This window comes from Heterocephalus glaber, unplaced genomic scaffold (assembly GCF_053883595.1).
Source record: "Heterocephalus glaber isolate CG9 unplaced genomic scaffold, H.glaber_assembly_v1.0 deba00001504, whole genome shotgun sequence".
In the NCBI taxonomy this organism is placed as follows: Eukaryota; Metazoa; Chordata; class Mammalia; order Rodentia; family Bathyergidae; genus Heterocephalus; species Heterocephalus glaber.
This window is the reverse complement of record NW_028258324.1, coordinates 52,406,530-52,418,000: the sequence shown is the minus strand read 5'-3', so window position 1 is coordinate 52,418,000 and position 11,471 is coordinate 52,406,530. Positions and strand designations below refer to the sequence as shown.

General features: G+C 32.2%; 1 pseudogene; it reads right to left on the bottom strand.

Moving 5' to 3' along the window:
- Window positions 1-10,742: 10,742 nt before the first annotated feature.
- On the bottom strand, window positions 10,743-10,892 carry LOC147825345 (U2 spliceosomal RNA; annotated as a pseudogene).
- Between the last annotated feature and the right edge of the window lie 579 nt (window positions 10,893-11,471).

Below are 11,471 nucleotides of genomic sequence, written 5' to 3'. Positions count from 1 at the left end.
AGCAGTATCACAACAGACTTCTCAACACAAATCCTCATGTCAAGAAGAACCTGGAGTGAAGTGCTTCAGGCCCTAAAAGAAAACAACTTCCAACCCTGACTGATATACCTGGCAAAACTATATTTCAATATTGATGGAGAAATAAGATAATTTCATGAAAAAGTGCACCTGTGGAACTTCATGAATATGAAACCAGCACTCAAAAAAATTTGAAACAATGTCCTAGGAAAAAGAAAATGAGGATCACAACCCCAGGAAGCTCAGCAGAATGAATCCATCAGGCACAACAAGAAATTAAATACAAAGAGGGAGAATCCAACAAAAAGAAAAAGTCATGACAAGGATAAATCAATATATATCAGTTATAACCATCAATGTTAATGGTCTCAATTCACCAATCAATAGAAATAGACTGGCAAAATAGGTCAAAAAGCAAGATCCAACAACATGCTGCATACAAGAAACACACTTAATTCAAAAAGAAACTCATAGACTGAAAGTTAAAGGGTGTAAAGCAATGCTCCATGCAACAGGAATCCTCAAAAAAACAGGAGTAGCCATTCTATTTGCAGGTCAAACGGATTTCAGACCAACACCAATTAAGAGAAATAAAGAAAGACACTACATTATTGTAAAGGGAAAAATCCAAGAAGAAGAGATGACAATCATAAATATATATGCACAAAACACTACTGAACCCAACTATATAAAACCAATACTAACAGACATGAAAAATCAAATAAGCACTAATACAATAATAGTGCCCCACTCAATACCCCACTATCCTAAATAGATCAAATAGACAGAAAATAAACGATACCATACTAGAATTCAATCAAACTCTTAAACAAATGGAGTTAACAGATATTTACAGAGTGTTCCACCCCACAAAATCAGAATACACATTCTTTTCAGGTGTATATGTATCATTCTCTAAAATAGACCACATACTTGCTCATAGAACATGTTTAAGTAAGTGTAAAGGCAGTTAAACAAGCCCCTGTATATTATCAGACCATTGTGTGATGAAATTGGAGATCAATAGCAAAAAAAACCCCTCAAGAATTTCATAAACACATGGAAATTAAACAACACACTTCTGAATAACCAATGGGTTACAGAGGAAATTAAAGAAGAAATGAGACAGTTTCTACAATTAAATGACAATGCCAATACAACATACCAGAATCTATATGACCCAATGAAAGGAGTCTTAGGAGGGAAATTCATAGGAGTGAATACTCATTAGGAAAACAGAGCAAGTTCAGATAAACAACCTAAGACTGAATCTCAAGCTTCTAGAAAAAGAAGAGCAACACAAACCCACAGCTCATACAAGGGAGGAAATTATAAAGATCAGAGCAAAAATTTAATGCAATGGAGACTGAGAGAATGACACAAAAATAATCAATGAATAAACAAAATTGAGAAACTCTTGGCCAAACTTATCCAAAAAAGGAAAGAAAATACTCAAATCCATGCAATTAGGAATGAAAAAAGTGTAATTACCACAGATCCAGAAGAAATCCAGAGGATCATCAACACCTACTTTGAGAACCTATATGCCAATAAGACAGAAAACACAGAAGAAATAGACAGATTTCTAGATACATGAAAATTACCAAAGTTGAACGAAGAAGGCCTAAAAATTCTAAACAACCCAATATCAATGAAATTGAAAACATAATTAAAAACTTACCAGCTAAGAAACATCCAGATCCTGATGGCTTCACTGCTAAATTCTACAAGACATTTAGAGAAAAACTCTTGTCACTGTTTAAACTCTTCAAAAAAATTGTAAGGGAATCAATACTCCCAAATTCATTCCTGAAGCAAACATTACCTTGATTCCAAAAGGAATCAAGAAAGGAGAAAAACCCAACTGAAAAAGAAAATTATAGGCCAATCTCAGTAATGAACATAGATGCAAATATCCTCAATAAGATACTCAAAAACAGAATGCAGAAGATCATACACACTGACCAAGTGAGATTCATGCCAGAGATGCAGGGATGGTTCAACACACACAAATCAATAAATGTAATACACTATATCACTAGAGCCAAGGACAGAAACCATATGATCATCTCAATGGATGCAGAAAAAGTGTTCAACAAAATTCAACACCCATTCGTGATAAAAACCTTACAGAAAATTGGAAAAACAGTCTCCATCTCAACCTAATAAAAGCCATCTCTGAAAAACCAACAGCCAATATCATACTAAATTGTCAAAAACTGAAAACATTCACACTAAAATCAGCAACAAGACAAGGATGTCCACTATCACCACTCCTGTTCATTATAGTTTTGGAAACACTAGACAGCAATTAGAGAAGAGAATGAACTAAATGGAATAAAGAAGTTAAATTGTTATTATTTGCAGATGACATGATACTCTATATATAGAATATCCCAAAAACTCCACCAAAAATCTTCTAGACTTAATAACCAAATTCAGCAGTGTAGTTGGATACAAGGTCAACATACAAAAATCAATCGCCTTCCTGTAAAAGAACAACAGACTCACTGAAAGAAGAACTGGAGAAACAACTCCTTTCACAATAGCATCCCCAAAAATGAAATATCTAGGAACAATCCTAATGAACGAAATGACAGACATCTACTCTGAAAACTATAGCACTTTGAAAAAAGAGATCAAAGAGGATATTAGAAAATGTAAAGACATTCCTTGTTTTGGAAGAACAAAAATAGTGAAAATGACCATACTTCCAAAACTGTTGTATAGATTCAATGCAATCCCAAATGAAATTACAACTGCATACTTCACAGACCTTGAGAAAACAATCCAAAACTCATTTGAAATGAGAAGAGACCTAGAATAGCAAAAGCAATTTTAGGCAATAAAGACAAGGTTGGGGACTTCACAATCCCCAACTTGAAACTATACTACAAAGCTACTGTGATTAAAAAAACCCAGAATGGTACTCGCAAAGAAACAGACCTGAGGACCTGAGGAACAGATTAGAAGATGCAGAAACAACTCCAGACACACTTAGCCACCTCATCTTTGACAAAAGGGCCAAAAACCCTCACTGGGGGAAGATAGCCTCTTTAATAAATGGTGCTGGAAAAATTGGGTTTCAACTTGCCAAAGATTAAAACTAGACCTATATATCTCACCATGCACTAAACTAAAATTGAAATGGATTAAAGATCTAAATATTAAAACAGAAACACTAAACAAGCTGGAACAGAGGTTAGGTATAGCTCTTTTTTTTTTTTTTTTTTTTTTTGTAGAACTCTTGATGATATTGTTGTATGAAAAGATTTCATGAACAAAACCTCAGTTGTAGGTGAACTAGCACAAAGAATGAACAAGTGGGATTTCTTCTTATGATAAAGCTTCTGCATAAGAGAAACCACCAACAGAGTGAAGCAACCTGCAATGTGGAAAAATTTTTTTACCAGCTGTTCCTCAGAAAAGGTCTACTATCTAGAATATATAAAGAACTTAAAAAAAATCACACACCCCAAATATAAAGACCCAATTCAAAAATGGGCATCTGAAATAAATAGCCATTACTCAGATGAAGAAAAGCAAATAAACATATGAAAAATGTTCAACATCACTGGTCATTTGAGACTTGCAAATGAAAATAATGCTGAGATTCCACCTCACCAGAGAAATAATGGCTGCTATCAATAACAGGGGCCAAGGATTTAGCTCAGTGGTTCTGCTGCCTGCCTCGCAAGCGCAAGGTTCCTAGTTCCATCCCTGGTACAAAAAAAAAGAAATCAAAGAATAACAAATGTTGGTGGGACTATGGGCAAAAAGGAACCCTTCTCCACTGTTGGTGGAAGTGTAGCCTCTGCAACCACTATAGACATCAGTATGGAGATACCATAAAAAATTGGATTAGAGGTCCCATTTGACCCAACCATTCCCTTCTAGGTATCTTCCCAAAAGAATTAAAAGAATCATACCACAGAGATACATGTGCACCCATGTTCACAGTGGCACAGTTTGTAATAGCTAAAACTTGGAAACAGCCCAATTACTTACCAACTGGAGACTAGATAAAGAAAATGTGGTTTTTCTTAATAAAATGGAGTACTACCCAGACATAAAAAATGAGGAACTAGAGACATTCATTGCTAAATTGATGCACATTGAGGCCATACTCTAAAGTGCAATAAGGACACACATGTGCAAACAACAAATAGTTTCTCTGGTGTGAGAAATTGAAAGTATAAATAAGGATCAAAATGTATAATGGATATTGTGAAATAGGAAGAAAAGGTCCAAAAGGGAAGGGGAATTGGGAGGGGTAGGGAAAAGGAAAGAAAGGAAAGAAATAAATATGAGATAGGCAAAAAATGGAAACAAAGTCTTTGTAAACAGGTAGAGTGGAGAGGTTGAACAGAGGGCAAGGGTATGGGGAAAAACTAAAAGAAAATCTTTTCAGTGGTTTAAGTAAAACTATTTGCGGGCCAGGGATTTAGCTCAGTGGTTTGGCCGCCTGCTGTGCAAGCGCAAGGACCGGAGTTCGATCCCAGTACCAAAAATAAATAAACAAACAAACAAATAAATAAATAAAACTCTTATCACAGACAGAGAACATACACAAAGAACACAACTGAATATACAGAAGAGGACATGACAGATCCTTTCCTTAAGAACGTCACAAAAGAACAGGGATGTTTTTTGCACATAGACTTTGTGGTGATAGGCAAGGGATCGGGGACAGAAAGGAGGGGAGAAGAAGGGAAAGTATAGAGCATCTAGATGTGATTGATACAATTATGTACCAGCTCCCCATGGTGAGTGTATTTATCATTTATCACAAATGTATACAAATGAAAATAAGAATTAAAAAAAAGGTTAGGAGATCCATAATATCAACACATTATTGGATCACAGAATAACAAAAATCAGAGTTTGTGGTTAATAACAATTAAAATATTAGAGCCAAGGCTTTAGCTCCGTGATGCCATGCCTGCCTCACAAGAGCAAGGTCCTAAGTTCAAACCCCAGTACCAAAAAAAAAAAAAAAAAAAAGATACGGGAAAGGAGTTGTACCAGTCAGATGTATTTATGTTTACCTTGAGATGTGAAGAAAGATTTCACTATAATGACTGATCAGAGTCAGAAAGAAAAGAAAAGCTCTTTGAAGGCAGGAATTGGGTCACTTCCATTTTGAAATGTCAATGCCAAGCTCACCTAGAAATAGTTTTTCACTTGAAACACTTAATAAAGACTACGTAAAGCAGAAACGCACTGCTGTGAGACATCATGTTCATTTCTGGGATCCGGTGGCTCTCCATAGATTTTGTGGTATGTCTGTAGAGAGTTTAGGCTGGAAACATGGTATTGAGGTAATTCAAATAATCTTGACCTCTGTCAGGTTTGGAGTTCTTCAGCAAAGTAACAATAGATAACAAAACATTCATTCATATATTGAGGCTAGCAACCTCAATGAGTCTTTGGAGGAAATGCTTCATATTTAAACCATAGCATGCAATAAACATGAAAGCAGAGTTATCTCTTTGATATATTAATTTCATTTCCTTGGGATATATACCCAGTAATGGGACAAGGATATTGTATGGTAGCTATCTTTTTAATTTTTTGAATACATTTCATAGTCTTTTCCATTATAACTATAATTATTTTAAGTAATTAGAAACATTTCTCAAAAATGCTCTAGGAATTACATGTACACCAGTTTGTGATTAACATAATTTTAAAGTCATAGTTATTTGAAAAACTAATATATAAAACATGTTCTGATTCATAGGTTGTTCACACTAGTTCCCAAATAAATGTTCATTATATAGAGAAATTGATAGAAATAAGAAATGATTTTGAGTTAAATGACTGATATTTGCCTAGATGAATAAATCTGACCTGTTTTAACAGATATCATTGCAACTATCAACAAAAGATTTAAAGTATCAAAGCAGAGTAAATGAAAGTTATGGTTGCCATAAACGGGAAAGCATGCTAAGCTCTTAACAATATATATATATATATGACTAAAATACTGTTTTAACTTCAAAACATGGCTATTTTTCAAAGGGAACATCAAAATAAAATATTCTAAATAATTTCATGAGAGAAATGCATCTAAAGTCACTACATACACTACAATTAATAAAGGCACAGTATAATAAAACTTTTGGACAATCTTGACAGACTTCATTTAGTGTGTTGCACATTTGTATGAAAATTTGTAAAGGTCAATAAGTTGTTAGAGTCAAGCATATTTACAACCAAAGAAACAAGTGGTGGAGAAGAAGAGGAACCAAATAACAACATCAAAATCAACCAAATAATTTTGAAAGTGATATATCATTTAATACTGTTCCTAAATTGTGACTGCATCCTAAACTATACTTTTATGATAGAGTATAAACTGTAATGGCTAATTAACATCAATAAAGAAGATAATAATCTATAATTTTTAAATTCCTTAAATATGCATTTTCACAATACACTGTACCAGCTTCAAAATGTTTTGGTCTACTGGACCATTGACCTGAGATTTACAAAGTTATTAGATGCTTATTTACCTGAAAGGCTGGGAAAGGTTCTGACACAAGTCAATGATCCATTTCTTTAAAATAATTAAGAGTGTAGTTAAAAGAAAAACCATTTTCTCTCCTCTTTTACCCCTCAATATATATTTCCTTTAGAGAAAAGGGTTATTATGTTCTAATTTGTTGGTAATGAGTAAAGTAAAAATTGACAAATTTTAAAGGGCCCCAGAGAGATATTATTATACTGTTAGGATGATACTTAATGTTTAAATAAACACAAATGCATGGGGTTTTTTCTGAAAAAAGTATAAAACCTATATTTGGGCTCATCATTTTTGATCCCATAGTGTATTTCACTATGGCATACTACTATATGTCTATATATTGAAATCACCAGCTAGTCAATATTCACAAAGCTATTTAAAATTGCATACACATCTTCTCTATGTCCATCAAATTACATCTTGCTCAGAAAATCCTCTGGCCATATTAGTTGTATCTCCTACTTAATCCAAGATTTTAGTTATAAATATTTATTTTTCTGTCTCCATTGTATTAAAATTTCTGTGATTTATCACCAGTTTTATCCATCTTCTATGTCTGATCTTCCTATACAAAGTGCTCAATAAATATTTGCTAGACTTTGTTATATTAACAATAGTTTCAAAGAAATTAATTTCAGACTGCCTTTGCAGAATTTTGTCCCTATAATCTCAATGTAATTTTTTTATGTTAAATTATTTAAAATATCATACCCATTTAACACTTAGTGGTAGAAAATGTAGAGTTACTTAAAATTTTATTGCAGGTACTAATGGATATGAAGAAGTAAATTATATTCATTTTACTTTCTTTTATTATAAAGTGAACATGCTAAATTATGTAAAACAATAAAACACTGAAATTTTTCTAACTTCATTTGTAACTTTGGTAAATAAATTTTATTTGTACTCTGAAAAACTTTTGAAAAGTACCAAAAGGTAGGAATAATTACAACATAGTATATTTTGTTCCAAGAATTTTTTTGTTCCTGTTTTGATTACTTGAGGGTCATTATTTAAAACATTCGTTGAAAATTTTTGAAAAATGTCTGCAATTCTCTTTGCTACTTGTATCCAAATGGAGAGTTGAACTAAAGAATGGTGAGGCAAAATAAAACATTTTATTAAACATTTTTATTTAAAAATATTATTTTATTATGCATAGAATATTTAATTTATATTATTATTTTATTATTAGTTGATACTAGCTAAAGGAATTGTTTTGACATTGAGTGAAGATATTCATTTCTTTACTGCAGAAAATAATTCGGGTCAATTAAAGATATTTTTCTGGGCTACAGCAACTTAACATCTGTCAAAATTAGGGAGGTTTGGGAATCAAATGCATACACCAGTTCTTAATAGTGCTTTAAAAATAAAATTGATTTTTAGAATACATAAATATGTTTAATTAGGCTTCTGAATTTTTAGTGCCAGAACTGCTGATCTTCTGACCCATTTCTTTATAGCCCTTTTAAAGAAGGTCAAAATACATCACATAATTATTTGCTAGTATTCCAGTACTGTACAAGCATTTGGAAGACTAGAATATTAACTTTTATTTCTCCTCCTCTAGATAAAAATAGAATTATACTATTTGAGAAATGTGTTACATTTCTGTCATTCTGGACATTCCTCTCATCTTCATTTAAACTCCACTAAGGAAAGTAAATATGGTCATGCTATTTCCAACCATAAAAATATTTCTACTGAGCATCACAGTAATATGATATCTCTCCCCAGAGTTCCATTACTATGTCCTAATTTCTTTCTCTCCTGTTCTAGTAGCCATCTAGAAAGCCAGTTATAAAAATAAGGTGGACTAATCCAAACTTTAATCTTGCATATAGAAGTTGCATTTCCATCAGTTACCCTTATTAGTGAATTTTATGGAGAGTACATTCCTTCTGCTTCAGATCTGCCTCAGAATTGCCTACTGCCACTGGCTTATCTTCCATATAAACGCAGTTCACAAAGCCTGGAGTAGATTCAGCATAAAAGTGGACTATTACCTCAAGCCAGAAAAAGGAATTTTTAAAAGTACTTTGCTATCTGCTGATAAAGGAATTCTAAGACTTTAAATCCTGCATTATTTATGTACTACATAGCCCATGAAGAAAATGATCTGCCATAGTATTAAGGATGAGATAATAAATTCTTTAGCTTTAATGTAACAAAATAAAAAAGGTGTGACCTTTAGCTAATAATCTCTTGCAAGAAAGGTCAATAATTGTCAGAGAAAAGAAAGGCAAGATTTTAAGTCTGTTACTGAATAAAAATCTAACTTTGGAAAGGTTTTATTTTGTATTTTGTTAAACAGAAGATGGATCTGAAACTATTGTTGTTAGTAAAATCTTTAGTTGCCCATTCTTGAATGATCAAACATAAGAATTAAGATGCTAAAAAGTGCATCTGACTCAAATATCTGAAAGCATAGTCCTATGAATTCCAAGTGATTCCATGATTGTATTGTGTATCAGCTATTAATTACAGAACTTTCCACCAACACATAAAAATTTAAATAATGTAGCGTATGATATATGATATTAGAAAATAAAAGTAAAAGTAAAAAAGTATAACAAAATAGGATATATTAAAGAAATTTAAAGATCATTTAAAACTAGAAAATATAGAACAGACCAATGATAGTTAACAATGCAGAAATTTATGAATCTATATTAAGAAGTAAACATAATCACGTCAGGTTTCTTCCACTTCAATAGAAACTTTCTATTTTTAAAACAGCTAGTCTATCATCTATTTATCCACACATATACATATGAATCAAAATCACTTTTAAGTTACAAATATTTAATGCTACTTTGAATTTTTTAAAGATTTAAAGCAATCTATTTTTAACACCCCCACAAACACCACTTATGTGGTCAGTTGAATGCCAATCCATGACACATATCTCATACGCAGCCTAAAATGAAGAGACAATGTTAGGAATCAGAAGCCAAAGAGTAGAAGTCAGTTTTTTCTAGAGGATACATCAAACATTTTAGTCAGGCTCACTTACCTTATTTTATATCCCATAGTAAGATCACAACTATTCACAATAAAGCCTGTCGATTTGGCTTACAACTTCAGTAAAAATGCCACACAGACTTGAAGTGATAGATACAAAAGAATATATTTAGGTCCTTACATAAATTCTAAGCTCCTTGTCATTACATAAAGTTTTGAGGTAGCCTCAGAAGTTAAACATATTATCAAAAGTGCCATTCACAATAAAGCAATACTGTATACAAGTGCTTGAAAGATCATAGAGGAATAAATATTATCAGACACCCAGAATACTTTTTCAACTATAGATATACAATAAATTCATCTTTATCACTTCAATTGCTAATAAAGAGAAAATATTTTAGATTAGCATTTATATGATTGACATAAGAGAGCAGTAAGTGACTATTCTGGCATTAAATTTAGGTAGAAATCTATTGAAAGATTATTTTGCAAAGGTAGAAAAGTTCTCAAAATAGTCGTTAGCATAAATGGGTGAAATTCTGATCCACAGGACATGGCAGTCCTTATAATCTGTCAGCATTGATATGCAGGTCACTATTTAAAGGGAAAATGAAAAAAACATTACAGTATGTAAGGTAGTGATCACTGAATTTATATACTGCCAGGCACAAAAACCATACACTTGTGAAGGAACTCACTAGCTCACTCCTTGAGTAGAAACAAAAACAAAACAAGGGTTTTTACAGGACAGAAAAAAGAATTTTTCTGAGAAATGATAATTAAATTCCATCTTATAACTTGGATAGGGATGAATGGTCCATAAACCTGCACTTACTTATTTAAAACTGATATCCTTATTTATTATCAACGGAGTTTTCACTGAGTTGGGTGACGTTCTCTCTATATTTGAAATTCTCAAAAAACAAAAATTCTTTTATACCAAGAAAGCTAAAAAGCAGATCTCCAAAGATGTTTTTCAAGCCAAAGACTAGCCAAGTTATGAAGTCTGAGCAGAGACAAACAAAAGGAGTGACAACAGTCTAACATAGAGTCAGCAAAGTAGTGACAAAAGCAAGGAGGAACAAAGATGGAATAACACTCTTTTAAAGTTTTCCTGGTAAGATCTATTGCCATGGAGGTTACGGGAAAGTTCTGGTCCTACTCCTATAAAATTGCTTCCACTGATTAAAAAGTCATTTTTTTGCTCCTTCCAAAACTCAGGATTTAAACACAGAATTTTTTGGCAAAAATTCTGAAAAGAACTGAAATATACAACAAAGTTCTTTCTTAATAATTTTCTCATCCATGGATTTTATAGGTAGTCATCAAAAGACGTTTACTACACTTGATCTTAGCCAAAAGGCCAAGAAGCGATTTTTTTTTTTTTTTTTTCGTACCGGGGATCGAACTCGGGTCCTTGTGCTTGCGCAGCAGGCGACGAAACCAATGAGCTAAATCCCCGGCCCCCTAAAAGACATTTACTAAGTTAAATAAAATGGCTTTATTTCATATGGAATGTATTTTTAAAAATTAATTATGATGAGTTATAATTTGATATTCTGTAAGATAATGTGTTGACTATTCTAAATTCAGTATTTGACATTATCAATAAAATCCTACGTATAATATAACATATTTTCAGACTCTCTAACAACATTCTAGCCTTCCTTTAATCAGTGTGACTCTAAAATATAATCTCATATTTACTAAGACAGTAGCTCCTAAATTTATTCTTTTTCTACTTATTTTTCCAGCTAAAGTCACTTCACTTCCAAATATGAAAAAGTACAGCTCCCTAAACTAGAATTATGTTAAATTTATATATTGATACTGAGAAAATTTGTTATTATATATTCAAGAAATTAATTTTTTTAAATTTTTATTCTTTAATGCCCTTCAATAAGATAGTTTTCTACTTATAGAGTATGTATTTTCCAATTTAATGTATAAATGT